Source organism: Tursiops truncatus, chromosome 8 (assembly GCF_011762595.2).
Source record: "Tursiops truncatus isolate mTurTru1 chromosome 8, mTurTru1.mat.Y, whole genome shotgun sequence".
Classification (NCBI taxonomy): domain Eukaryota; kingdom Metazoa; phylum Chordata; class Mammalia; order Artiodactyla; family Delphinidae; genus Tursiops; species Tursiops truncatus.
This window is the reverse complement of record NC_047041.1, coordinates 28,974,509-29,001,947: the sequence shown is the minus strand read 5'-3', so window position 1 is coordinate 29,001,947 and position 27,439 is coordinate 28,974,509. Positions and strand designations below refer to the sequence as shown.

The 27,439-nt window shown below is 38.7% G+C and overlaps 1 protein-coding gene across 2 annotated transcripts in view; it reads right to left on the bottom strand.

The window, feature by feature from the left end:
- PDGFD (platelet derived growth factor D) overlaps positions 1-27,439 on the bottom strand; it is a 248,683-nt gene that overhangs the window by 44,065 nt on the left and 177,179 nt on the right. The gene's annotated exons all lie outside the window — the stretch shown is intronic.

Below are 27,439 nucleotides of genomic sequence, written 5' to 3'. Positions count from 1 at the left end.
GGCATTTAACCATTCATTCAACAGGTATTTGTGGACTTCCATTATTAGTGACTACATGACTCAAGTTGCTGTAGATACAGAAATGGAAAAAGCATCAAGGTCACTGCTCTCAGAGAGCTTTCAATCTGACCATCCTGTGCCTACACGCAAGTAAATCAAGCCCCTAAAACGTCAAGTGTCGGCCTCATCAGCAGATCTGATGCCTGGAGCCTAGGTCTCTGGACACATTGTAGTGCACTGCATTAACTCATAGGAAGCTGGTTACTAATAAAGCCACATCTCCCTTGCTCCTGCTCACATGCATCCCCTTCTGTGTGTATAAAAAAAAAAAAAAAAAAAAAGTTCTATCATCTTGAATTCAGTGATCTTAAGCAACATAATGGAGTTCCTAGAAAATAAATAATAAACAGAAGATAGCTATTCTGAGAGATGAGAATAGTGGAGAAAATTGAAGATAAATTCAGTGCTGTTGGTTTGAAAGAAAACTTTCTGGAATGTCAGTGATCTTCTAAGGCAACCTTAGATTTAGGAGATATTCCTTATTTTGGTAATCAAAACCCTAAAATGATAATAGCATTCTCCACTCAAATACAATTTAGTTCTATTTTATCCCTCAGCAGGATGCAAAATTACATTTCTTCTTCAAAGAAGAGTTAGAATGTTTGCCTGATGAGAAGATTCAATAGATGAGAATCCCTTAAGTATTTTACCATGACCCCTGAGGCTGGTCAGCAGGGATTGATTTGGTGGGATTACTAAAAGCTATGTCTAAACCCAGCAGGGATCATAGAGACAGAAGCTAGAACACAAATGGGCATGGATGGCTTTCATCAGAGGATCTCTAAGTGCCAACAAAATAAAAGCAAACCACTTGTCTTTAAATGAAGAGCAGGGAGGTTGAGAAACTCCTTTGCTATTCACCTTGCTGAATAAGGATTGCAACATTTTTAGTTGGTAGAAGAGATTTGAAAATCAGTGTGTTAAAGCATTTTTTAAAATGTTGTTTTGGAGACAGAGGACTCAGAATCAAATTCTACATGGAACATTGACTGTGTGACTTTGGGCAATGTAAACTCTCTGTGCTTGAGTTTCCTGACTTGTAAAATGGGAAAAATACCTTTTCCCCACACACAGGGTTAGGTGAGGATTAAATTAGATGACTCATGTGAAACTAACTGGCACAGGTGGACGCTTACTGCATACTTTCTGAAACTAGTACAGTCTTTCCAATGTATTATCTTTCTACAGGAAAGATGGCTATATAAGACCTCTGCAAAGATGGGAATCACCTGTTACAAATTCTGGAGTCCGACTGAATTGGATGCCAACTCCACCACTTACGAGCTAGAGTCCTTGTACCAACTACTAAGTTTCTCTGTGCCTCGATATTCTTATCTTAAAACAGAGATCATAGTAATTCCTATCTCAAAGGGATGCTCTGAGGATTAAATACATCACTATATGTAAAGTAATATAAGTGGCTGACATATAGAAGAAAATCTTTATCCTTAACACATTTTTTCCCTTGGAAGAAATGTTGATTGGTCTATCCAATTTACAATGGCCTAACATACTAAATGTACATTAAATGTACAATGGCCTAACATCTAAAATGTACATTCGAATTTTGAAATTTTCAGAAAGCTTAACATCTCATCTCATTTCACTCTCCCCATCTCCATGTGAGCTGAGTACAGATACAAAGAGAAGCTTTTCTGATTTCCTGCCTGGTCATTTCTACCACCACTCGGCATTTTCCTCGTGTTAGGATACACTACTCCAGGCCCATAACTGCATCCACTAGCCTCCCTACAAAGGTAGTTCTGCCCCATCCCCCAGAAAATTACTGAGTGCTTACTATGTGCTAGATACTGTTCTGGGCATACTCCAGGGAATACAGAGTAAATAAACAAACATGGTCAATTTGGCCATATGGAGAACAGGTGAGACAGGAACAGATGCGTGTAAAAGTACTTTGCCAGCTGTAAATTACTACACATATGTAAAGGACTGTTATTTATGTATTCTTCAAAATATCAAACAAAAATTTTGAAAGGGTGAGAACTTGCTTCAGAAATATCAATAGTTGAAGGAATTTAAATATAAAACCTTTATATGCATATGTAAACTACTGATTCATGCAGGAGTTCAGCCCATTCTTGGACTGGGTCATCTCTGAACCAGTCTCTTATCTCCTGGTAAAATATTTCTGCATCTAAATGAATTATTGCCATTTCTAACTCATGAATTAAAATTTGTAATTTTGGAGCTGGAAGAAGCTTTACAAATCATTGACCAGTGCTTTCAGTTTCCAGGCACTGTGCTGCCCCTCTCCACTGGGTCTGTCTTCTCTGGGCTTCTCCTGGGTGCCCTCCTTGTGGGAGGAGTGTACTTCCTGTCCCCCTAAGGCAGGCTTGGCCATGTGACTTCCTTTGACCAAAGGAATGTGAGGAGAAGCTTTAAAACACATCATGTGGTTCTACCATTGCTCTTTTCCCTCTGCTGCATGTCCCACACGGGGCTGATCCTTCAGGCCTGGATCCTTAAGTGGAACACAGTTGTAGGTGATGAGCAGCTGATGTGTAACCTGACTGAAAAGTCAAGCTTTTTTTTGTAAGCCACTGAAATTTTGGGGTTGTTTGTTACTGCAGCATAATTTAGCAAACTATGACTATTTCAGGAATCAATGGCCAGAACTATTACTTTCCAATGGGAAGACACCTAAACTGATGAGAAAGCCAGAACTAGGTTCCATGTCTCCTGACTTCTAGTCCAGATTTTTTCTATGCTAGCACATGCTTTAAGAAAAGCTAGTCCTTCTCTAAATAGTTCTTCAGACTTCCAGAGTGATTTCTAGCTGCACATTTTTTTCTTCCCCAAACCCAGTAGTGTCAGTCCATGAACACTGCCTTACTCTGTGGTAGTCCTCTCCCAGTTTCTGTTCAGCTTTACCCCCGGTCGATCAGTGTTGAAGAAAGATGATGAAAAGCTTGTTGTTTTCAGAGGCAGCTGAAAATATTGGAGGGATCAATGGCTGTGCTGTATGAGATACACAGGGAGCAGGTGGAGGCAGTGGTACTCCTGGTACAGGGTGGGAGTGAGGTACCCATCTACCATGAGCCCAAGTGCCACTGCAAGATATATCCCAGTCTTTGTGCTCTGATCCCATGATTGCGGCAGTACAGTGTATACTTCTTATGACATTTCAGCCAATAGTATCTCAGGTAATATTTACTTTTATATTTTAAAAAGGTAGAAATTGTCCCAAGGGTGGTGGAATGGGGAGGGGTTAATTCCATACTAGATGTATTTCAAAAACACTAATTCTTCTTCCATATTTGATCAACAACATAAGTGTAAGTTCCTTCAAGGAAGAAAATATTGGCATTTAAAATAATTCCTCTGTACAGGGAAACTTTACATAAAACAATACACACACCTTGATACGCAGACACAGGACTACATTCACTCTGCTCTCTCTGCATCTGACATGTGAGAAGTCAGGAAACTTTGTACAATTTAGGATGTCTCTTTAACAATCATCTTTTGAATAATCTTTTGAAGACGTAATAAACACATCCTATATTACCACATAATCTTTCATTTTACATAAAATATTAAGTTAGGGAAGATATTATGGGTCATTTAGTTCATAGTCTACCAAATGCAACCATGGTTTGTAATCATCAAAAGCTGTAGCCAGTGGTCTTTATTTCTAGTTATGGAAGCTCTATTTTAAAATAAATCCAACCGTTGTAAAATTCCCCCTTGATTTTATTTGAATTGGATGCAAGGTTTTGCACAATATTGTGTATGCTGCTATTTAATGGGATGTTTATGGGTAGAAATAATACAATTAAAATTCAAAGCTTTTGTCTACATGCAGAAAAGAACCCAGTGCCCATGGGGTGGGGGGAGGGTGGGTTGGGCAGAGTTAATGCTCCAGCTCACACCATCTATCATGTTCAAATGCTGACCATAGTAGTCTCAACCCTAATGTGAAATTCATTGACCTTCAGAGGTCTTTGGTGAACTCCTATCATTCTGACTGACAGCTTTAGAGGAGGCTTCCTCAATAATAGGAACATCTGTGCTGAGCAGAATGGAAAACCCTGACACTTCAACAGCTTCTTGATATCTAGGCTGGGAGAAAGAAAAGCCTCGTGGCCTCTCTCCCAGCAGACTGGATAGGGAATAGTGGCAGCATGCGTGGCTGGTCGCAGACTCTCTTTCATAGAACCTGATTCAGCAAGGTGACAGTACTGAGTGCTTCTGCCTTTAGTACTTAGCTATTCTCAAAGGGAACAAGAAAAAGGAGGGGACTTTTTTCATATTTCCTTATGATATGAAGAGAGAACTGTGCAATAACATTTAATATATAAAAGCCAAAGACAATTTGGGTCAGGCAAAAACCATCTAATTAAAATCATTTTATTCTCAGCTATGTCTAGGATGCTTCCTATAGAGTATGGAGGGTAGAATGGGGGTGGGGAAAAAAGGAAGAAAGACTGCTCAGAGCAAAATGAGTTTGAATTTAACCAGTGTCAAATAAAGCTGCATTAAGGAAGTTAGATATTTGCTTGACTGCTTTCTATGGCTCCATTCATTTTTGGTCATCCTCAGTGGGGCTCATCAACCTCTACAGTTACTAGTCAGCCAATGTATATACTAGATTTCCTCAGGATAAATAAGAGAAAAACATCCCTAACTGTCTTGTGTTAAGTGGAAGATACTATCCTTTCAAGAGCAACAATAAGCAAAAAAAGCCACACACTTTTATAGAAGATAAGAACATAAGTTAACAAGAATCTTTTCTCTGAAGAGAACACTGCATTATCCTCTGCCAACTTCTTAGTTTACTGATGGGATAGAAAGCTGATGATTTACTGTACACAGTAAAGAATATTGCTTTTGGGAGCTGTGTTAGCCTGCACTCCATATTCTCTTCAAAAATAAAAAGGAAACTTTAAATTGGATTTCTGACATTGGTTGAATGGTTTTAGTCTAAAAACTATTGAGTAGATTAATTTTAAAATGGAGTACCATAAACACAACATCACTTCTGATAGACTACCATTTTGTGATGTCTTTTAGAACCAGGCATCATTGTGGACAAACAACCCTTACACCTCCGAAGCCCTCACTGACCACTCTCTCCTGTTCTCCTCTGAAGATAGTACTTCCCTCCAGGCCTGGCTAATGAGAGCTCCCACTCTGAAACCCTGCTAGGCTGGGGCACGTGGCTGTGGGCTGCCTTTCATCTGGCTCCATTCTGAAACTTCCAGACCATTGATATTTTTAATACAATATATTCATATGGGTCCAAGTCTAACAGAAAAGGGATGCCACTCAGAGGCAATCAACATTATGTTTCTTACATATTCTTTTAAAGACATGGTAGGCATATATAAGTAAACTTATAATCACCTCCTCTGAAACACAACCACTCACCTATTATTCCCTGCTTGCTCTCTACATATTGCTGCTTCCATTAAAGTTCTAGTCACTTCCCCATATTTACTAAGGACCACTGCATCTGTGTTCTGGTGTTTCTCTCTACTTCGTTACCATCATCCTGGATGATGTCAGTGTCCATGCAGATAGCATAGAGAAAATACCCTTCACTCTCAACTCTAGTGTCCCTTCTAATATACCCTCACTTCAGCCACTCCCTCTTCATCTGAAATCTGAAATGCACAGTGCACTCTGCGGCCATACCTTCCATATCCTTGCAAGCCCTTGTATTACTTGCTGCTATCTCTCTCTCTTCATTCACTTAATACTTCCATGTTCCTCTAAGTTATCAGTCTCCTATTGATCTTAGAGACCTCATAATCCATCACTTCAAGTCCTCTCTTATCAATACTCCCTTACCACCTAGCTGTCCTTGGGTACCCACCCTGAAAAAGCCCTTCTCTAGAGCGATCCAATCATTCTTCACCTGGATATCTGCTTGAGAAAAATTACAAACCCACCACACTATGTTGTCTTTCTTTCTCATGTATCTTTAACCTTTTCTCTACTTCCCTGTCCTATATAACCTATAAAAAATGTTTGAGTCTCTTTATCAGTTAAAGAGCTATTTCCTTCATCTAACCTTTCTGGGTATCATTTCTTTAAATCTGTGTCCCTTTACACTTAAACTTGTTGAAATAGTAGTTTACCCTTTTTGTTTACTGCAAATTTGATTCACTCTTCATCTCATGGCAGCCTGATTCTTGCTCCATCACTCACTCTGATAAAAAGACTCTTATTAATATTTTTAAAAGCTTCTGAGTTCTCAATGCACCCTTTCTAGCCTTTACTTGACTTGGTTTTAACAATAATTTATACATGAATGATGCCTGACTCTGTATCCTAGGCCAAGAAATCTTTGTTGATATCAGATCATTTTGCCAAATTCCTTCTGGCCACCTCCCATTGGATAGCCCATGATCTCCATAAACTCAACATGTCCAAAATGGTACTCATCAGTTTTTCCACAAAACCTGCTCATCTTCCTGTGTTTCCTTTCCTAGAAAAATACAACCACCTTCACTTAATTGTGTACATCACACATTTAGGAGTCATGCTGAAATATTCCCCAATTGGTCACTAGATCCTTCAGATTATACTTTCTTAATCCTTCAAAACCATGTTTTCTAGTCTCTGCTTTAATTTAAAAGTTTATCATATCTCTCCTTGATGACTATGAGAGCCTCCTAACTAGTCTTTCTCCATTCTTGCCCAACTGCAATCTGTCCTCCACTGACCTACCATATTGGTCTTCACATGTAAAATCAAAACAAAAAGTGCTATACTATCTATGTAACTTCCAAGGCCCAAATCCCTCAGAGTTTCTGAACAGCTTGCAGTCCTTTGATGAGTACATCAAAACCTTCATGATTTGGTTCCTGTCATCTTCTCCAACTTTTCTAGCCAGTCACTCATATTTCCCCAAGGTTTCAGAATTATTTCATGCTTTATCAGCCTTCTCAAATTTGAAGAGGTGTTCCCTTTGCCTGGAAAGTCCTCCCAACTCTTTCCCATTTAGCTAATCTCACCTCATAATTTAGAAAACAAATTGAATCATTCCCTTTGAGAAGCATCATTAGTTCTGATGCAGATGCTCCCACCTCTGTGTTCCCAGAGTATACAAAGATTTTTACAGTGTACTTTTTGTTGACCTTCATGATTCCACAGTAGCCAGTATAGTGCCTAGGACATATTAGTTTCTCAACAAAGACTCAAAGAATAGCTGGGCTTTTAGGGCATAATGTGACACATGTCCTTCTCAGATTCTTAATGAGGATCCATTATCTATCAGCTGGGAATTTAATTATTAAGTTTAAAGACCATGTTTTCAGGTGGTCAATTCATTTTTAAGCTATCTTTATTCATAAATGTGGCTTAAAGTTAAAGATTGGCTTATGGGTTAATGATTATTTCTATTCTTAAACATTTTAAAATGTGTGACAACTAAATATTCTATAAAGCCACCTTTTGCCAGTGAGACAGCTGTTGACACTTAGTGTTAGCTCCAAAAGTGTTCTTCTTCTTGTTAAACTATTGAGGTATTGTCCTTAACATAAATACTATGAAGGTGGAGTGTTTTAAGGGCACTGTGAAAAAAATATTTTCTCTATATTTCTGTCCTTTGATATCTGAGCTCTTATTCAGGGGATTTTAGTACTGAAGTTCAAGATATTACAAAGATTCTCGTAGATTCAACTCTGTGAACAGGGTCAAAATCTTTTAAAATTTATTCACTACCCACATTTGATTTATTTTAAGGTGAAAAATGTAGATTCTGACAGCAACAAAATACTCAGACAAAACAACAACAGTGGTTTTCATAATAATGTTAATTCTGGAACTGGAGAACTCTAAACTTGAATATTGTGAAAAGGAAAGACTATCTTATAGGATGTAAAACATTTAATATTAAAAAGAAAACCTTAGAAATTTAAAAGAAAGTAGATCATCTTCCCAACATAGATGAACATGTGTAATCAATTTGAAAGAAACAGAAAAGATGGCTGTGCTATGTACACTATGCATTTCATAGGGAGTAAATTATTAACCTGACAAAGGTCCCTCAGTGACTCGAATAACTTGCATAATGTACATGTATAGGGTCTTTGTGGGGGCAGATTTTGTAACATATTTTAGACAGTTTTTTTTTTTTTTTTTTTTTTTTTCGGTACTTGGGCCTCTCACTGCTGTGGTCTCTCCCGTTGCGGAGCACAGGCTCCGGACGCGCAGGCTCAGCTGCCATGGCGCATGGGCCCAGCCGCTCCGCAGCATGTGGGATCCTCCCGGACCAGGGCACGAACCCGTGTCCCCTGCATCGGCAGGCGGACTCTCAACCACTGCGCCACCAGGGAAGCCCCTAGACATTCTTTATATGGAAATGTTGATATTACATGAGATACAGATTATCTCAGAGCTGAAAGAACATAGAAATTTGTGAAATTATTTCTCTATTAACAATTGCTGCAAAGTGGCTATTACATTATATCATACATAGTAGAGAGTAACTGAGTTTTAATTAAAAAAAACTGTTAGGACTCCTTTGGTGTCACTGAATCTAGAAGTGGAACTACTTTACCTAAGATTTCAGTGGAGAAAGTTCTATGAAATATAGCAAGTGAAAAAAAGCTATGGAGGGAACTGTTAAGATATTGCAAAGTTGTCAAAACACAAGAGTACTCCAGTCTGAAACTAGGAATCAATTGTTGATCTGTGCAGTGCATTGGTAAAATGGAATCAGATTACCAAATCATTTTGCAAGTACTTTAGTATAAGATGTTGCCAAACTTCTTGGGATTTAGAGAAGAGCTGACTGATTAACAGGCTGAGAAAAATGCCTTATGAGACAAGATTACAAAAACTAACTATATTGTTCACCAACAGAGGAATTAAGTACTTGATGTCCATTACATATAAAATATTTAAGACAATGACTTAGGGGTATGATACAAATTTCCAAGAATCCAAAATGTGTCACCATGAAGGGAAAGAACTGTTTACGATGTTCCCTGAGGGCAATAACTAGAAGTCAGAGCATGAAATTGTATAACAGAAAATGTAGCCTCCGTATCTACAAAGTTTTCCCAGCAGTGATATCTATTAAATTGTGAAATGGCCTCACAATGGAAGTAGTAGAAAAGCCATCCTGTAAGTCATTTCACACCAGAGTGGACAAAGTATTCAAAGACATACCTTTGGAAAGAAATCAACCCCACTGATGTAATGGAGAGTATAATGAATGACCCACAAGAGCGTTCCATTTCTGCTTTTAGCAGTGTTATGTGTTTTTCACTGAGCATCTGTCTTCTATTGTGAATATATTCATATCATAGCTTTAGTTTTATGTTTATTATTTCAATATCTTTTTTATTTCCCTAAAAGGCCTCTAGTTTGTAAACCCTTTGGTTTGCCTGGACTATACTTTATGAAAATCACATTTGTCGTTAATATCCTGAGCTCTCTATCAGGAAAGTGCTCTGAGGAAAAAGCAACAAAGACAGTTGGAATGTTAATCCATTTTATAATGCATCTCAAAATGTATACATCTAATCCTAAACTTGTAGCCTCTGAAAGATAATGAGACAGCGGAAAGAAATATTTGTATTTTATAAATAAAATAAATCCCATAATAGAAATAAATCCCTATAAATCCCATAATAGAAATCTTCTCTTTTAATCATTCATAAATTAAATATGTAACTTTTGCATATTGTATTGAATCCCAATTCTTTTGCTCATGGGCATTTAATTGATGAGGAATGGATTAAAGACAATGAATATAAAAAGTAGAAATATTTGATACTTTTTGTACATTGAAAATAGTTGCTTAATCATTTATACTAATCTTGGATATGCAACATATTTTACAATATAAAGTACCTGGTTAGGTAAGAATTTATTGTAAATTTAAAAGAACAGCAAAAGTAATAAGAACCTAGGATGTTTTCTTTGTGTTAATATTCCATTTCATGTACTAGATCCATTTAAACCTATTAAGGAATTCTCCCACTATAAAGTTGTTTCTTACTTCACAGTATAGCAACAATATAGTTGTAATATTTACCATACCTCCAGCTACTTTGTTAATTATATCAATGTCAGATTGCCCACTGGGAATCCTCACAGCATGAACACACAGCATTAAGCACACTGACAAGTGAAGCTTGAGAGAGGGTCACACAAGTGAAGAAATGGTGATAGGAGGTTGTGATTTGTGCAAATTTCCCTGTTTTCTGTTACATACATAATCCTGCCCCTTCCGACCTTCTCCTTTAAGTCCTAATGGGTCCTCTGTCGCTCCCATTTCTCCTCAAACCCCTATCTCCAAAATACTCCAGGAAATCTCAAGGGTAACTTTGGGCAGTAAAATGTGTACAAATGGCTTTGAGCAGGGCTTCTCAAACTCAGAACTACTGACACTTCGGGTTGGATAATTCTTTGCTGGGGCTGAGGAAGGAGGTGACCTCTATACTGTAGAACACTGATAAGCATTCCTGGTCTTTACCTACTAGATGCCAGTGGATCCCCCCCCCACCCCCAGTCCCCTTGTGACAACCAAAATTGATTCTAGAAATTGTCCACTATCTTGGGGTGGTGGGGGAGGAGAGGCCAAAATCACCACTGGCTGAGAACAAGGGCTACAGCAAAGTGGCAAAGGGTAGGAGGAGCCCCTTGACTCACTTGCCTTTTTATTCTTCCTCTTGTATGTTTCCAAGGTTCTATGGAGAAGGCAGTTAGTTGCAAGAAGACTGGATAGGAATTGGTTGCCAAAAACAGCAGGAAATATCCTCACCACATGGCATCAGGGAACGAGACTGTGAAGCTCAGCTTTGCGAAAACTCAAAAATAGGTATAGATAGGCTAATACATAGCCTCGCTGAGAAGAGGCACCCTTACCCCCTTATTGAGAATGTGCTAGTGATAACTTCACATCTAATTCTACGAGCCAGTAATGGGAGCTGGAGTGAGATGGTGCAAATATTAATACATGTTAAAACATATATATACTTATAGTGAGAAGTCTACCATCTAGCAGTATAAATGTGGGTACACTTCCATTTCATGGATATAGCATTCTCAACTGCAACATGGGGATGCTTCCAGTTTTTGTCTGTTGAGTTTCAATGAACTGGCCAATATCAAAAGAAACTTTTACAAAAGTCTGGCAACAATATATGCAAGGAATTTTGCCAACGGTTTGGCCTAAAGAAATCATTAAGACAGGACCATTGCCTTCATGAAATTTTAGGGCTAGACTAACATCTAAAAAGTGTTATAAGTTGTTATAGATGCATCGTAAAAGAACGCAAGTGTGGCACACACAAGTGGAAGTGAGGAGAGGCCCAACTCAAGAGGTGATGCTTGGAAAGGAGCTTTGAAAGATCAGAAGTAGGTGATAATCCTGCACACCTACTATGTGTCAACCTCTGCACCAGGACATACTATCTCTGGTCTTGACAAGGACTCCACAACTCACTATTTGCACTTTGTGAGAAACCTCAGGCTTGGAGAGCTGAAAGCCTCATTGATGGTCCTATACTGAGTAAGCAGCAGAGTCTGCATTCAAATTCCAGAGACTTTATGGAGCTTCCTCTAAGCAAAGGAAGCATAAATTAACTTGCAGACACTGTGAACATGTCATAACTATTCCTAGAACAATATTATGCTCAGGATGGCTGGAGACAGGATGAGAGATGAGCCAGGGTGAAGGACAAAGCTAAGGAGCAGGCAGAGACAAACCACAAAATGCTCTGTCTCCGTGCTAGGGTTTGGATTTCATCACAGAAAATGGGGAGCCACTGAAGGGTTTTAAAAAGAGGAGTGGCAGATTTGTTTGGGTTTGAGTCTTGGAAAGATCTCTTGGTTGCTATGGGGAAAAGGGGTTCAATGACAATCCTGACAGGCAGAGAAACAAGGGGGGAAAGAGATTTTTGAGTATTGCCCAGGGAAGAGATTATGGTAGCTATATCCAGACCAACAGAAAAAGAGAGGAAAAAAAAAGGGCTTATAGAGAAAGATACTAAGGCATTAGGGAGGTAAAAAGGGAGTTGCTCATTAATGAAGAAAAATCTGAGCACTTTTCCAAGTGCAAACAGAAAACACAATGCCTATAACCTCATTCCCAGTATTTTCTTCTACTGTCTAAAGTGCTCCAGGACAGGATAGGGGCTACAATTGGTGGGACATCCGAGTTCCGTGAAGCAGTGCTCCTCTCTCCTGACTTACTGCCACCTCCAACAACAGATTGAATTCTGTTACCCATGAGTGACCATATAGCACTTTTCTGCACTTCTTTCATAACCCTTATTCCATCTTAACTGATAACACTGTCAAATATTGTTTTTCCTTCCAAAACTGGACTAGGTCCCCTGAATCCCCCACAGTACCAAGCATACAGCAGGTTCTCCATAATCATTTGTTGAATCAGCTGCTTCAAATCCTTCTTGGTAATTATAGTATATGAGTATACATAGATGAATCAAATAATATATGTATTACTTTGTTCTACTTTGATTACATTTTCATTCAAATATAACAAGTATGTCTAGAAATGAACTCTATTGGCAGTCGCTTCACCTATAAAATCAGGGCAGGAATGGGAGGGCCAATTATCACTTATTATGTATTTGAGGATAATGGGATATATTGTTGTGATATTGTGATGAGCAAAATACATTTCTCATGTACATTTGCTCTTTGTCCACAGTTCCTGGCTCACAGCTCCTAAACCTATTTCCTAAGTGTTGACAGCGATAAAGGTAAGTCTTCTGTTATGTTAAAAAGGTGACTTATGGACCACACCTAAGGATGGGGCCTGGTCACCAGGAGACCACCCTCTGACCCCCAGGGAGGGAAAGGGGCTGGAGGTGGAATCAATTGCTAATGGCCAAAGGTTCAATCAATCATGACTATGTAATGAAGCCTCTATAAAAACTCAAAAGGACAGGGTTCAAAGACCTTCTGGGCTGGTGAACACATGGAGAGGTAGGGAGAGTGGTACATTGGAACAGGGCAAGGAAGCTCTGTGCCCCTTCCCAAGTACCTTGCCTTATGCATCTCCTCCGTTTGGCTGTTCCTGAGTTATATGCTTTTATAATAAACCAGTGATCCAGTAAGTAAAATGTTTCTGAGTTCTGTGAGCTGCTCAAACAAATTAATCAAACCCCAGGAACCTGTGATTTACAGCCAGTCTGTCAGAAGCACAGGTGAACAGTCTGCATTTTGTTGGGGAGGAGTGGAGGAGGACAGTTTTGTGGGACTGAGCCCTTAACCTGTGGAATCTGACGCTATCTCTAGGTAGATAGTATCAGAACTGAGTTGAATTCTTGGATACCCTGCTGGTGCCCGAGAATTGTTTGCTGGTGTGGGGAACCCTCCACCCCATGTTGGAAATTGGGTCTCAATATACCCAAAAGAACTGTGTATAGAGATTTTTATTTTCCTTTAAAAATATGGTTGGTTACTGAGACCACCAGTCTAAACAATAAGGTGAGGCAGTAGTCATTCAAACTGGAATGTGTTGAGAAGCAGAGTTTATAGAAATTAAAGTAGAGGTTATAGAATTATTAGAACAGGGAAAAGAAGGCTGATACTGTATAGTAAGTGCACTGAAAACAAAGTCAAGGCACTCCACAGCCCAGGGGAGGATGGGGAGACGCAAGTGCTACAGTTTCCACCGGTACCCTTATCATAAGCTGTGACAAAGCGATAGAGAGGCATGGACATATATACACTACCAAATGTAAGGTAGATAGCTAGTGGGAAGCAGCCGCATAGCACAGGGAGATCAGCTCGGTGCTTTGTGACCACCTGGAGGGGTGGGATAGGGAGGGTGGGAGGGAGGGAGACGCAAGAGGGAAGAGATATGGGAACATATGTATATGTATAACTGATTCACTTTGTTATAAAGCAGAAACTAACACACCATTGTAAAGCAATTATATTCTAATAAAGAAGTAAAAAAAAAGATACAAGGAAATAAAATTTTAAATAAAAATTACTCAAAACGCCCCCCCCAAAAAAAAATAGAACTCAGGCCTACCAGACCTACTGAATCACAATCTGCACTTTTACAATCTCCCCAGTGTACTTGTGTACCCATGAATAGTTGAAGGTACATTTCTACCTCGACATGTCTTTTCTGTCTGAGAAATACACACATTTTATCCAATTTGATATAAATAAAACACTCAAAAATGCAAAAAAAAAAAGTGTCATTCTCATTGTTAACAGCTAAGCAAACAGTCACTGTTAGGTGTATTTCCTCTGTCTTAGCAAACTATTTTTAGATAGCAAAATTGAAGAAATTTTCTCTTAACTGAAGGTCAGAACAATAGTGCCTTCAAAATACAATCTAGTGTACTGAGAGAAGAGAATGGGCCACGTGTGGGGATGGTGTGAATGAGGTAAGAAAGCTTCTTGGCTTTCTTTTTCCATGAGCGGATCACAACATGAACACTGTCTTTCAAAGTGGCCACTGTACCCGCCTCTTCTAAAGCTTCCACACAGAAAATGGACTAATGGAAGATATGAACCAGCTTGCTGTTTGATGTGAAGGTAGTGTGCAATTAACAAAACTAATTAATTAAGAGGTCTCTTTTCCTGGGACTTAAATATATTTACATTGATGTAAAAGTGTGAATTCAGCCTATCCAGCTTTTTAATGAAATTAAGAAGCACACTCAGTAGTTTGTTACAATATCTGGAAACTATGTGGTGTGTTTACATTTTACAAAGGGCTTTTCCATATCTCATCTCATTTAATCCTACTATGTGCTTGGTACATAGCACGTGTTTTAGAAATGTTCACGATGACTTCTGGAAGCTTACAGAACATTAATTCACTCAGGAACATTTACTGAGTAACTGCCACCATACTAAGTGATGGGAGTAAGCAACAGACACCATATAATTAAGGCTTGTCATGGTAAAACTGAGTAGCAGACGCGAAGCTGAGGATGGTGTCCTTAAAGAATAGTGTAAATTCTGGGGCTCTGCTTATAAATTAAGAATTCTTATCAAAGGAAATAGTTTTTATCAGGGCAGCATATTAGAATCAGTTGAGGAGCTTTTAAAAATAGTTTTGCAGGCCCTTGATTCATTAAGTCTGGGGTAAATTCTGGGCACCTATGGTTTAAAAAAAAAAAAAGCTTTAGATAGTTCTACTGCAAACACTTGATTAAGAATCATTTTCTTGGAACTGTGATGCTTTGTGCTGTCTGAATTATACTCTATGGTTTAAGCCTGAAATGCTTTTGGTCAATTTTCTTCCTTTTACCTTTAGGATTTATCACTTTTACATGCAAATAACTTGGAATGAGTAAGACTTTAAAGCTGTCATCAGTCAGCTTTTTTGTTCCCTCTGCTTGGATTGAATGATTCCCTACCTTTTCCTTGGGTCAGCTACTGCTTCCTCTGTGACTCATTTCCTGACCATCTTCTCTTTCCCTCAGACACAATTACTTTCTCTCTTATCCCCTCCCACAACCTCTCAGTTTGTGTTTCTGTTATCGGCTGATCACAGCAGGTCTGCTTAACTTTACTGTCTTGAGGGCAGGTTTCCCATCTTATTTGTATCCCCAGGAATTGGAAATTGACATAGGGATGGAGATCCACAAAAATACATGTAGAATGAATGAGAGGCTGAATTAATTAGAGAATTAATTTACAGCTTGGTCTTCATGAAAGATCTGCTGGCCATTTTGATTTGTGAGGAAAAAAACATTTCGGCAGAGGTGGGGTGAGAAGGAGTGGATTAGGGTTTTAGAAGATTCCAAAAGGAAACTGGAGACACAAAAACTTAGATCTGCTTTGCCATTCTGTCCACAACGGGACTTAGAAACATCATTTTATTTTCATATTGATAAATACCATATGTTTTTGTTATCCAAGGGAAGTTCTTACAAAAGGCACAGAAGAAAACAGATTATTGATAGTCGTGTATTCTAACTAATTGTACCATTAAATCAAAATGAGGTAGTGGTCTGAAATTTTAATTTAGAGCTCTGCCTTTATAACTGATTTTTCTTTAGGACTGATTTCTTGGTTAAGATTTTGTATTCATATTTCTATTCTTTAATGATTAAAAAAACCCTTCCCTATCTAGGTTATCCTCCATGCCTAAAAGAAATGTTTCTATTTCAAATTCATATTTCCTTGTTATCTGTTATAGAGATATTTATTGCAGAGATTAAAATACTGGGGGGGGGGTAGTGTCTTTTTCTCCTTGTAAAAATAGCTGGTTTTAGCACTTCAGAAAAAAAAAAATGCCAAAAGATGACATTGAGTATTCATAGCTTGAACAACTATATACTTCAGAGACCTGGCTTGCCTTTGAGCCAAAGGGGCTATTTGCAAAGTATTTTGTAGATGAGGAATGAATGTCTTTCTATAGGAGTGACATCAAGGAACTTTTAAAATACAAATATACTGGTAAAATTAGAATCTTCATATTAAATGTATAGTTCAAATATATAGTTCAACTATATTTTCATGAATAGTTCAAAAGGGATGAAGAGAGTATACATCTAATGTAGCATAGCAGAATAGAGGTAGTAAGAGGTTTTGCCTTTCTCTTCTCCCAAATCTGCCTAAATCTGTGGGTTTAGCTGGGAATCAGAATCATACTGCATAACTGTTCCTAGGCCTGACCTTACTCCAAGTCCCTAGATCTCCCCAGTGTTCATCTGGTTCCAACATGCTAAAGACCCACTGTTGTGTCCCCCCAAAATTGGTATGTTGCAACTTAATCCTCAATGTGATAGTTTTAGGAAGTGGGCCCTTGGGAGGTGATTAGGTCATGAAGGTGGAGATCTCATGAATGGGATTAGTGTTCTCATAAAAGAGGCCCCAGAGAGTTCCCTGGCCCCTTTTGCAATGTGAGGTTATCACAAAAAGAGGGCTGTCTCTGAACCAGAAAGCAGGCCCTCACCAGACAATGGGTCTGCTGGTGCCATGAACTTAGACTTCCCAGCCTCCAAAACTGTGAAAAATAAATTTCGGTTGTTTATAAGCCACCCAGACTACAGTATTCCGTTATGGCAGCCCAGATGAACTAAGACACAAAATCTCTTAAAGGACCTTGGATATACCTAAGTTGATTCTAATTCTCCAAAGACATTTAGATGGTAACAGTAATAATAATAGTTCCATCTGTTGTGTATAGTATATTTATCAAACCCATATATTTTAAAGGTGATCCTCAAGCAAATTTATGATGCAGGTGGATCCTTCCCATTTTACAAATGGAGAAAGACCAGCTTGGTCAGTTTAACTGATATGTCCTAAGTCTCATAGACAATACAGTGATTTGAATTTGAGTGTTTCTGACTCATATACCCTTTATCCTGTACAGAAAACCTCAAAACAAACAAATAGCTCTGGAGTATCTTAAAAACCTGGACAGCTCCTGGGGCCTCAGCAAAGACCCTTGGAGTGACAGACATCAGGACCTCAAACACCTTTGTACAATTAATAAGAAGACTTGAGTCTTTCAAGGCTGCCAACATTCTTCATGAGGAAGGGCAGCTCAGCAGCTGCATTAATAGAGGATCTGAACCATGTTTGCTATGATGTCACTATTACACAGTCTGATGTAAGAACTGCTGAGGTCAGGCTGTTACTGACACAATTATATGCTCCTTGAGATTAAAATGTAGTGGAGGCAGAGTTTGCAAACAGGATGCCTGGTTCCATTCCACAGTTTTCCTGACATTTGACCCCGACAATGGCCCCCACTCCTCCACTCTCACCCCCACCCCTTCCAATGCCCAGTGACCAAAGCAACTGAGGGCCACTGGTATGTTGATATGACTGTAACATTAGAGTGAGAGGGAGAAAGTCTTGCTGATCCTAAGTCTAGAAAAACATAGTCAACGGTCTCTTTATACCTCACTGGGGATTGCTTTTATATATTGTTTTTACTCCAAACTGTCAGATGCATTACAGGTACTCAATGAATACTTACTTGTTGGTTCAGCTCAGTTAATGTTAAGACCTACTTAGTACACAATGCCCTGTGATAGACCTTAGGAATAAGGCACTCCCAACCCTCATGGAGCTTTCACGCTAATGGAGACAGTGAGACCTATAAATAGGTTTCCATGGGTTAAAAAATGGCTGGAAAGAATGGTCCAAAATATTCATAGTGGTTGTACTTGAATGATGGGAGCTATGGGTGGTTTTTTTTACTTTTCTATGTATTTTCAAAAATGTCTGGTATATGTATACATTACTTTTTCTTTGAAAAAACAAATGTCAATAATAGCAGTGTGGGTGCCTGACAAAGGGAAAGAGCATTTGTGCTTGAGGAGCTAAGAACAAGTGGTATATTTGACATGAGTATGTCTTTGACAGAGGGAGGAGGGCTTGGATTCTTGAGGAAATATACATCCAAAAGTTAACTGTCAGAGATAAGAGGGGGAAAATCATGAAGTAGTTGGGCCATCAGGGCATAATGCTGTTGGCCTGGACTGAACAATCTGTGGAGGGAGATGGGAGAACTGAAGCTAGAATATTAGCGGGATCAGAACATGGAAGGCTCTCAGTACCCAAGTGAGGCATCTACACATTACTCCACAGGAAACTGAAAATCATTCACAAGTTTTCAGCTGGAAAATGATTTGATTACAGCTCTACTTCAGCTGGCAACCATGTGCAGGAGAGACCAAAAGTAGGGAGACAGGAGATAGGAGACCAATCAGGAAGTGGTTAGCAAGGCCCAGCCAAGAAGCAGCCTGATTATTTATTCATGTATCTCTCTTTTTTCATGCCTTTTCAATCTCTCTTTTTAATTTTTTTTTTTCCTGTCTGGCTCTTATTTTCAATTTCAAAATAAGGGAAGAGTCATTTTGACTATGTAGCTCAATTTTCTCACAGGTGAAAGAAGCAATGTTGAATGGGGGTCAGCCTTAATTTGTCACGCTACCACTGATAAAGGGAACATTAGAGTTATTTTCAAGGCTAGATGAGTCCTGTCTGTATGATTGATTTCTCATTCCTTCGTTCACCTGGGAGAGAAGACTAGAGTTTTCCCAAAGTTCCAGGGATCTTCAATTTCCCAGTCAGAATGGCTGATCCTTATGTAGATGGAGTGGGTCACCTAGCTCTCCTTAGGACCAGAGGTGGGTAGTATTGACTCCCCAAGGACTGTAACCAAAGATGACTGACTGAAAAAAGCATAAAAATCACTGTGGTCTTGGATTCTTCAGGGGCACAAAGATCTTTCTTTGCTCTTCTGGAGGAGAAACACTTTTTTTCCATATTCCTGCCTCAGCCCTCAGATATGGAGATATCAACAGACATTTTTTTTTCCCTTCATGAATTTCTTCCCTTTATCACTTCTTCCATCTTCTCTCCATTCCTCATCCCCATCCCCTTTCCCCATGTCTCTCTTGGGTTGCCTGCTTCTGACACCAACCATTGGGAAGGGTCTCAGCTCTTCCCCACTCCCTGGGTCCATCTGCTAAGCACAGCTGAGATTGGAGTTGGCCATCCTGTCCTCAACAGCTCTCCCACCTGTTTGTGACTATTTGTGACCTTCTATGCAGTGCAAGGGGCATGTAAGTGTATCCCCTAGACCCCTTGAAAAGAATCCTTTGTTCTGAATTTGCATCACAGTACTGGGACAACCATACTTTGGCTTTGGGTCACAGCCAAATTCTCTACTCTAGTTTTACAAGAAAGTCCTAAGATTTGACATTTCATGGACCAATATTAATAAAGTTGCTACTTTGATCATCTTTTGGCTTCTTGTATCTCTTTCCTACTGGCAAGAATAAAGAAAGGATAGTAAGTGGTTAGCACCCTCAACCTGCAACACTTTGGATTAATTCATCAGAATATTCCGAAATGCCTTGCTTTTCTGACTTTGTGCCTTTGTTTAGGCAACACTCCCTTCTCGGGGTGCTATTCCCTCCATGACCCAGTCCAGTGAATGGTAGTGGAATATGCCACCCCAAAATATGCCACTTTCGCATAAGAATTATTTTGAGCTGAAGGCAATTGAAAAGAAGCAGGCTCAGGAAAAGTTCTCTGTCCTCCCGCTACATGCCTAGAAGCACATAAATTTGCAAAGGTTGTCCCCCATCCCCTCACCAGAGACAACTCTGAACCCTTATCAGCCTAGAGAGGCACCAGAGGAATCCACATAACAAACTTTACTCACTAGTCCTTCGCTTCCATTTATTCTCCCATATATGTACCTTCCCACAATTGGCTGCCCTAGAAACTTAAAATTCCTTTTCCTTTGTCTTGTCACTTCTCTAAAAATGTGTTGTCCTTTGGTTAAAATGTTATATAAGCCCAAGTTCCAACCACCACTCTGAGTTACTCATCACTGAGTGCTCCCATGTGTATGATATGCATGTGTTAATGATCTGTGTGTTTTTCTCTCCTTAACCTGTTTTTTGCCAGTCTAAGCTGCAGAGTTCGAGACAGAACCTAGGAGGGTAGAGGAAAAAAATACTTTTTTATCTTTCCTTACACAAGCAAGCCCCATCTTTGTGAGGAACACAGCATCCCTTATGTGTTCCTCCTCCTTGTGTGCTCAGAATATTCCATGCACATTTCATCACTGTAATTCACAGTGCTTTATAATTGTGTGCCTTTCTCCGTCACAGGAATATCATTTTCTTTTTATTATCCAAAGTAAGTTCTCAGAAGTATCTGTTGAATTTATAAGTGAACATTAAGCAGAGATATTTTTTACTGAGGTTCACTTCTCCATAGCTTTTTAAGAAAGAAATACTGCTGTTTTAGGCATATCTTTAATACGCAAGCCACTTTCTAATATAGTCGAATAGCTTTTTCCTTCTTCATCTTTCTCACTTTCTTCATCTACCAAAATATTAGTACATCAAAAAGCACAGTTATAGAGAGCAAGTGGTATGTGTATAAAGAGGCCCAGTTATTTAATATCACTGCGTCTTTCTGGTTCTCAAGGATAAAAGTTTACTTGTGGCAAGTCCATATAATGTAATACTAGATAAACAGGATACTGGACTGTCCAAGTGCCATTAAACAGCATCCCTCTCAAAGTTGGAAATGTGTTTACTCAGCACCTGGGGAGTCATCTGCTCATGTGATTAGCACATGGGTTTTATGAGGAAAATTAACTACAGTAGTAAAGTACTATTTCAAACATGGCTTACATTGGAAAGGATTAGCCAACATGGAAGAAAACATTCCCAAAGTCAGAGAACATGCAGAGGCAATATGTGTGGGGTTCTTAACTGCATCTAAGGGACATCACAGATGAGATTCAGTGGGCTTCCCTGGTATTTTATGCAAAAATTAGATATATTTATTTTTCTTTGGAGAGGGTCCCCATCTTTCGTATCTCATTGGATAACACATGTGTGAGCTCTGTGACCACAGACAAACTCACAACCTGTGTTCACTGTTTCACTGGTAAAGTTACCCAACCTGAGTCTGCTGCCTCACTTATAAAATAAGAGGGTTGACCTAGGCACTGGACCTCTAAGATTCTATATTTTTCTTACAACCAGTCTTCAGGCAAAATACATGGTTTAATAGCAGCAGATTGATTATTTACAATATGCTGTGTGCTGAATTAAACACTTCACATACATTGCCCCATATATTTAATCCTCACAATAACCCAAAGGGTTAGATGCTATTATTTATGACTATTATTATTTTATAATATATTTATCATCATCATCATCATCAGGACTGTGCCTACCAAATTGCAAGTTCTATGAGGGCAGGAACCTTGTCTCGTTTTGTTCACTACTCTATATCCAGTATTTATCAAAGTGCATGAAACATAATAGGTGTCCAGTAAAAAGTCTGTTGAATAATGCATTAAAACGAATACATAACTAGCAAAAATGCCCTGAATTCCACAGGGGAACATATTATCATGGGATTTCATTCCATCTCACTGTCTTGTCGCCTCCTGCTCCCTTAATCCTATTTTTACCTACCTCCTCATCTCCGCTACCCACCCCCACCTGCGAGAGCCCACTTCCCCTTTATTCTCCTCAACCCTATCATTTGCTTCTGGACCTAGCCATATTCTTTTTTTTTCCGGTACGCGGGCCTCTCACTGTTGTGGCCTCTCCCGTTCCGGAGCAACAGGCTCCGGACGCGCAGGCTCAGCGGCCACGGCTCACGGGCCCAGCCGCTCCGCCGCATGTGGGATCTTCCCGGGCCGGGGCACGAACCCGTGTCCCCTGCATCGGCAGGCAGACTCTCAACCACTGCGCCACCAGGAAAGCACCCTAGCCATATTCTTTGTCAAATTATTCTTTGCTCTAGGACTATATTACATTTTGCTCTTTACTCTCTCAAGAACTCTATCAAAGTTCTCATTATGTATTCAGGTTTTAGGAAGGTAATCTGATTAAAATAACTGATTCACTTAACCTTCCCAGTGAGACTCCTAGTTCATCAAAATGATCTCTGTAATTGGTGAAATTTTAGAACGTTTGTAAAGTTTTAAATAAGAACACTTATCTAGCCTTGCCTATAAAATGCTGCAATAATGAGACTCTGGCCTTAAGAATGAATGCTTCAACCAATATCCATTGAAGCTCCTGGGCTTGCCAACTTGGCAGTCTACTGCTATGACATTTACTTACGGCTTTTGGAGTATGCATATGCTATCCTCCTGTCTGACCTGGACCATGCCCCTTGTTTTCTTTCTGCCCCACACTTTGTTTGTTATCTTGTTGACACTCTCTTAGTATCTGCCCCTAGCTCACCCTCTGGTTTTAGCTACCTTACCTGGTCTAAGTACTGAAAGATTTGAGAAACATCCAAAATAGATGGGCTGAGATGAGGATAAGAAAACTTCTTTCTCATGCTTAGCTGAGAGAGCAATGAGCTACTCTTCTACTTCCCTCTCTTATGTTTGCCTCCTTCCAGTAGCCTGAATCCCAAGACACCAAAAGAGTCATTACTGTCAAAGATGTCTTCTCTTTTCTGTTTCAGGGCTTAGCATTTGCTGTTCTTTTCCTTAAAGCACTTCTCCCATAGCTTCCCATGGTGTTTCCCGCTCCTTTTTTGGGTATCAATTCAAATTTTACACCTACAGATATTCCTTGACTCTCTGATTGGAGTGGATCCCTTTCCAGTCACTCTCCGTCACACTGTTCTCTTTTATCTTCTTTCTAGCTTTTATTGAACTTCAAAAAAATTATCTTTGTATGTATGTACTTACTTCCCTATTTACTTAAATGTTTATTGTTTGCTTCCTTCTGCTACCATATGAGATCATGAGGACAGAGATCTGCCTATCCTCCTCATAGCTGTATCTCCAGGACCCTAGACTGAGCTTGGTCTAGCACACAGTAGGCATTTAATAAATAATACCACAGCTCTCATATCACCAAACCTCCAGAAGGATATACCAAAATGTAGAAGCTGAGGTAAACAGAATCTGCTTTGTGATTACCACCCTCACCTTGACTATCCTTGGCTCTATATACAGTCCTGGCTGAAGTGGTCAGAATACCCATGGATATTCAATACCTTCAACAATTTTTATCTGACTATGCAAATAAAGATGGAATTTCCACATTTTGTAGAGAAAGTGAATGAAGTCCTTTACTCTCTAGCTTTGTTTGAGAATTAGTTTTGGGGAATAATAATGAATTGTCCACCATTATTTTGTTTTTGTTTCACCAACTGGTTAAGTTTTAGGTGAGCAAAATTAGAATCTGTGAAAGTTGTTATAACTGAGAATCTTATTTATTAACTCACTGGTTTTATTCCTCCCTTCTCTTTGCATCCTTATCTTCTTTTCCATCCTCTTCCCTTTCTTCCTCTATTTAAAAAAATTATTTATAATGCAAAGCCATGATTCATGTGGAGTTTTAATCTCAATGGCAATCTTAACTGTGCCACTTGAAGTTAATTCAAACTGCAGAGATACACAGTTAAAAAATTGGTGATACAATTGCTTTTTTATTTTAGAAAGTGTTTAGAATGGGTATTAGTAAATTCAACTTATGAAATAAACTAGAGTTTGTTAGTAAAACAAAAAAGTTTGGGAGTAGCTTTCAAATAATTTAATTTTTTATTTTAACACAATATTGTAAATCATTTATCAATATATTTCAATAAAAAATTTATAAGTAATTTTTGAATTTTTGAATTAAAAAATGTATTTTCCATTAAACACACACACAAGTAAAAGGCTTTTTAAATGTTTGTCACAATATACAATAAAATGCCTCTACCTTGGATGAAGGAGGTGAATTATGGTCAGACGTGTGTGTATATGTGTATGCACACACACACTGACAGCTGGGCTGTTTGTACAGGACTGCCAAGTTCATTTATCACCTGATTATATATTAATTATTATGCCAGTGATAATAATAACAGTAAGAGCAGCAGATATTTGAGTAATTTACTAAGTTCCAGGCAGGGTGGCTTACAAAATTATCTAATTTAATCCTACAACTAGTTAATTGTGTGTCAGGCAGTGTTATCATCATCTTACAGATGAGAAAACTGAGCCTGTAGCCAGTGAGCAGCAGAGCTGAAATTCATATTCCCATGCTTGCTGACTTCTTTGCACACCATCCATTGGGAGCCTTGTAACTGGACACCTTTCCAATAAACTACTTAATGGTCTTCCAAAAAAGATTCCTAACAATCCAATCCATCCATTCATTGCCCAATAAACTAGATTTGAGATGGGAGAGCTTAATTTATTTAGAAAAACACATCTTGATAACAATTTGATAACATTATCCATTCTGCTTCATTATGCCCTCTGATGGTATCTATCTTCCTCAGCTGAGTGAAATTAGGAAAGAAAGCTGAGTAGGAGAGCAAAAAATTGAAATATGAAATTGAATCATATTTTCTCAGGAAGAGTCAATTCAACAAACACACTGTCTAGCCATGCATAAGGCACTGTGTGGAATACACACAGGATGTTTGTCCTACCCTCAAATAGTTCATTACCATTTATCTAGAGGGAATACATACATACATATATATATATATATATATATATATATATACACATACATACACACGCACGCATACACAATTTGTGATGGTAAAGGTAGGATCATTATCACCATTATTTATTGAGCACTTCCACTATATCCTAGGTGCTATGATAAGTATTTGCTATTAATTTAAAATCTCACACCAACTCCAATTATTATCCCCTTTTTATGGATGTAAAACCAAAAGGTAAGAGACCCATTCTATATCACACCATTAGTAACTGGGGAAATTTCCTTTGATCCAAAGTGTGCTTTACAGCAAAGCTCTGGTCCCCTATGGCTGTGCTGACTTGCCCTAGGAAAGACTGTGATAGATGCTGTAAAAAAAAGGTAGACAATTGAATTCCAAGCACACCAAACAAAATTGTAATATAAGAATAATTGCTAACCAAAAATAAGTGATCAGGATGTTAACAATTAGTCAGTCTCCCACACTTTGCTGGAGTGAAAAATTGACTAAAAATGTACACTAGACTTGGTATTCCAAAAACGTCATAAGCATGAACCATGTAGATGTGATTCCAGTGTAATGGGCTTTTATGGTCCTGGGCACCTATACCTTACAGCCTCAGGGGAGGCCCTTGTACAACTGGAGAGTCACTAAGGTAGGAAGAAGAGAAATGTTTGATGGAAGGCTGAGAGATAGAAAGATAGAGATGAGAAGGGGGGTGGTCTTTACCTATCCAAATAGCTACTTGCCATTTTCTAAGAGCACTGTGATTGCTCGGAAACTACTGCTCAAATTTCCCCAGCACCTGCCATTCCTTAAAGGAGGGATTGCAAAACAGCTGCCTCCAAACTCTACAGGCTTTGTGGGCCTGTACAACATTTAAAAAATCATTATTTAAATACACTTAAAGAAGGCTTGCCGTTTTTTCCAGTTTTATGAGATATAATTGACATATGGCACTGTATAAGGTGTACAGCATAATGATTTGACTTATATACATCAGGATTTGCCATTTTTAATCCCACTGTGTCTCTCTAATTTTATATCTGGCTCACTATGAATTTTAAGTCTGGGCTCTGTAGCATTTGAGTTCATAAACTCTGCTTTAAAGTTTCTCCAAGAAAAATTTAAACATGAATAAAATGACCTTTCTAAAACATTGGTCAAGGCATAAATGATCCCCATTGAATAAGAATCAAATGCAAGAGTTTATCAAAAAGCCACACAGATCTAGAGTTTATATACACCTGAAGGTTAAGCTCACTCTACCTCTTGGAATTCAGCCACCAAAGCACTTTGGCCCTAATTGATCATATTTAGTGCCAGAAGCCAATTAGGAGTGGAAAGAGAGCCTGGAGCTATTTGCAATGAATGCAGACCAAGAGGCTGTATAACAAAAAAGTTTTGACTACCATCATTTCTAAAAACACAATTGAATGTACTGGTGGAGGTGAACAAGTAAGTGAGTGGAGTCATGCTGAACAGTTTACATCCATACTACAAAGGCTGTCCAATATTCCACTTAACATTGGCTAGGAAATGCGTGATGAGCCTGCACTGTAACCCAAAGCACCTCAAACAAAAATATTCATTCTTCCCTAAATCCACACCTGCACTGCCTTTTTCTACAAAAAGGAGTTATTTTGCCTTAAAGATATGGTATTAGAGTTAAGATGTTTCTAACTGACTTATGGACCATTTAACTTAGTCATAACCAAAGCTTCACAAAAAGTATACACATGAGCACTAACAGGCCTTGATATGTTAAGGGGAAAAAAGATCCTTCATTAAGCCATTCTGACACATCACCATTCCAACATGCTGAGCCTGCTTTGTCCATGAACAATTGAGAACAGATGCATCACTGAACACATTAAAAGCAAAGAAATGTAGAAACCAAAGGTTCACACTTCCACTTTAATGCTGAGCAGCACTGCATGAGTGTGCAATAATGTATATCATGCTTGATGGATTATTTTCAAATTAAAACTGGAACCAGTATCACCACATGCTATTTTTTCATTTATAGTATTCTAATGTAGAATTCACTTTGTGTTTAACCACTCATCATAACGCAAAAAAAAAAAAAAAAAAAAAAGAGAGAAAAGAAACCACATTAGATTAAAAAAAACAAGATTTTTCCTACTCTAAATTTAATTCATAAGAGGAAAAAAAAAACACCCAAATTGACTCCATTTGTGGTACTGTGTTCTGTTTCGGCATCCACACTTTGAAAAGGGATAGCAATAAACTGAATGAGAGTTAAAGATGTTGCCAGGAGAGCAAAAGGCAATATGCTATGAACAACTGAAGGATTCAGGGATATTTAATGTATCCTAAACATAAAGTATAGGCAAAATTATCCCAATATCCCCCTGAGCTTCATCTGTAACACCCAGTACTTCCGTCTTATTAACATTCTCAGTTGTTATGGCTTCTAATTGTCATTTCCACCAGACTATCAGCTCCAGGAGGTTCAAGAACA